This window comes from Pongo abelii, chromosome 3 (genome assembly GCF_028885655.2).
Source record: "Pongo abelii isolate AG06213 chromosome 3, NHGRI_mPonAbe1-v2.0_pri, whole genome shotgun sequence".
Classification (NCBI taxonomy): domain Eukaryota; kingdom Metazoa; phylum Chordata; class Mammalia; order Primates; family Hominidae; genus Pongo; species Pongo abelii.
This window is the reverse complement of record NC_071988.2, coordinates 165,014,777-165,018,074: the sequence shown is the minus strand read 5'-3', so window position 1 is coordinate 165,018,074 and position 3,298 is coordinate 165,014,777. Positions and strand designations below refer to the sequence as shown.

The window sequence follows — 3,298 nt, the reverse complement described above, 5'->3', positions numbered from 1 at the left end:
GGCCAAGGCCATTCCTTTCTCTCCAAGCATATCCAACTTGGGGACCCAAGCAGTGCTGCTGTGAAGACATGGCCAGTCCACTAAATGTCTACAAGAAATAACCATCTGTCACATGTAAACATCTTGCTGCTGATCCTCTCTGGATACAAGAGGCTAAGGGTGCTGGTGTTTTCGATTCTGGAGGCTTGGGTTGGGTGAGGCCATTCCTCAGGGTCACTGCAATTGAGAACACCGTGGTGACTTCTGAAACGTGTCCATCCTTCCCAGGACACAAAATGCAGCACCCCTAGGATGTGACCAGTGACAGCTGATGCACTTCAAGAGCTAATTGCAAAAGCTGGGCAGGTTCTTTAAAAACAAAGGTTAGTTCCCTGGCTGGGTGGTCTGACTGAACTGGCTGTCTGAAGAGGTTGTGGTTGGCACTGGAATTCCTCACCTGGAGATTTCCCCTGGCATTGTACTCATTGCCATGGAACCACTGGGGACAGGAGTTGTGTTCATGCTATTAGGGTCTCGCCAGTAGCCTGTATTTTAAAATAGACCAAATGAAAGATGGGCAAAACAATCCCAACTAGAAGCATGATAAAAAAAGACATTCCATCACTGAATTCCACAGTCTGCACCGTTTGTTGGCATCTTTCGAGGAGCTGGGAGCAGTTGCTGATAGGAGGGTCTCTATGCAGTAACTTTCCCATAAAAAGATTTCTGACTGCAATGCACACTCAATATTCTGGTCAATCTCCTTAAAGAAATCCATCAGTTGACTGGTGTGGGCATCAGTGTCTGTGACTGCTATCTGGATTTGGCAGTTCTATGGTCACTTAGGTCTCTGAAAATGAGCTCAGAAGGGGTTTTAGTTCTTTGTGAGTCTCTGTTAGGATCCCATTGTTTTTCACTGGAATCGTAATGGATTCCAAGGCATGTAAGTCTGAAAAGTCAACAACTCTCATGAAGTTGTTGACTTTGATATCTGTGACTTTGCAGCTGTCCTGCAAAGCCAGCTTGTTGAGGCTGTCCTCCTGGGCCAGCCCCTGCTGCAGTGGCACTGGCGCCTGCTCCTGGCTGGTGGGGCTGGTAGGCACTGCTCTTCAGGGCTCATTGTCCCAGGCCGCAGAACCACAGGGTGTGAGGGTGAGTTCCTCAGAGGAGTGCCCATTGGCATTCTTTTTTTGTTTTGTTTTTTGAGATGGAGTCTCACTCTGTTGCCCAGGCTGGAATGCAGTGGCGTGATCTCAGCTCACTGCAACCTCTGCCTTCTCAGTTCAAGTGATTCTCCTGCCTTAGCCTCCCTAGTAGCTGGGATTACAGGCATGTGCCACCACACTCGGCTAATTTTTGTATTTTTAGTAGAGACAGGGTTTCACCATGTTGGTCAGGCTGGCCCCTTCTGTGAAAGGAGGGGGTTCCTAAACGAAAGCTCACACAAAAACACACGCGGAGCAGCCAACCCCAAGGCTTGTAAGGGCGGGGCCCCAACATTCCACAAAGGCAGAACCTCAGCCACGTGGGGTCAGCCTTGGACACTCAGGGTCACCGCCCGTCCAGCTGCAGAAGGGTCGCCCAGGAGCCCGGGAATGGTGGCTTGGCCCCAAACCAAGGAGCGAGACAGACTGGGAAGCTGAGCCCACACAGACCCCCTAGCCAGGACTGTGGACCTCTCCTCCAGGCCAGGTACCTCAGCCAAATTTAAATTTATATTGTTGGAATTGTTAGTGACAGAATATACAGGTCTTATATAGGTTGGTGCAAAAGTAATTGCGATTTTTGCCGTTACTTTTAATAGAGCTCGTTGAGATGCCATGGTTTGTGATTTGTTGGTTGCATTGACTATTTCTCTTGTTTTCTCAATTCCCCATACCACACAAGAACTATTTTAGGTGTGTTTGTGTCTTAATATTAACTGTGCCATTTACCATTGCTACTTTATGTGTTTAGGTTTGTTGATTAAATGTTCAAAAAATTTCTGTGTGCTGCCCAACTTGATCTTGCAAGTGATTACTGGTAGGTAGTGAAAGTCTGACTGTATAACTTTTAAGTCCTTATCACATATGTAAGAGAAGTCTACACAATTATTCCTCATTAATATAAAGTTAGAAATATTAAGAATTCTCATATTTGAAGATAACATAAAGTACAATTTAAAGAAGTAAACTTGTAAATTCACTTGAGAACTACTATTAGTGACCTTCACTATCACACCATTTGGTGTGCAAGTTAAATTGCTATCTTAGAGTCAAAAAAATTTCCTTGATTAGAATGCATCTGCTGGAATACAACTCAGTGTCTTTGGGCCAACTGGCTTATTGTAGAATGAATAAAGAAAAGGCAAATGTAAATTAAGGGTCACGATATCAGCCATATGAGCACAAAATGTTATGGTGAAACTCAAGTAAGAAAATAGGCCAGGCATGGTGGCTCATGCCTATAATCCCAGCACTTTGGGAGGCTGAGGTGGGAGGACCACTTGAGGTCAGGAGTTCGAGACCAGCCTGGCCAATATGGCAAAACCTTGTCTCTACAAAAACTACAAAAATTAGCTGGGCGTGGTGTTGTGTGCCTGAAATTCCAGCTACTCGGGAGGCTGAGGCATGAGAATGGCTTGAACCCAGGAGGTGGAGAGGTTGCAGTGAGCCGAGATCTCACCACTGCCCTCCAGCCTGGGTGATGGAGTGAGACTCTGTCTCAAAAAAAAATAAAAGTGCGTGAAAATACTTTGCAAACACAAGGCATATAAGCCTTGATGAACATGGTTGATGGAAGATATTTCTGACGGCCTATAGGCAACTCAGAGGCATTTTCTTTCTTCTAGAATCTTCCCTGTTTAGTGGAAATTGGATGCCTGGAAACAAAATTTTCAGAATCCTGGCCAGCAGAATTCTGGGTTAGATTCTATCAATGAGAGGCATCTGTGTGTTATTTGAAAGACTAAAGACTGCTTCAGCAGCGGTGGATGGATTCATGAGGAGCAATCTGAGAGAGGCCTTTTTGTAGAGGTCTCTGGGCATTTACTTGAATATCACCCACCATGGAGCAAGAAGACCTATGTTCATTGCCAGCTATATCCTGCAATGCTTGTAACCTTTGAAGTTTCTGAAAGACACTGGTGACCCTGAGAGTTAGTGCTGGCTTTTTCTGACCTTCATTCCACCAGTCCTTCCACTGATTTTGTAATCATCGAAGTTACCAGATGTAACATCCTATTGCTTGAAACAGGTAAAATGAATTTTGCTTTTCTGAATGAATCCTGGCTGATTTGGGAAATAAGTTTTACAATCAAATATGTGACTATTTATTTTCT

The 3,298-nt window shown here is 44.9% G+C and overlaps 1 pseudogene; it reads right to left on the bottom strand.

The window, feature by feature from the left end:
* Positions 1 to 363: 363 nt before the first annotated feature.
* LOC100459625 (lysM and putative peptidoglycan-binding domain-containing protein 4-like) lies at positions 364 to 1,156 on the bottom strand (annotated as a pseudogene).
* Between the last annotated feature and the right edge of the window lie 2,142 nt (positions 1,157 to 3,298).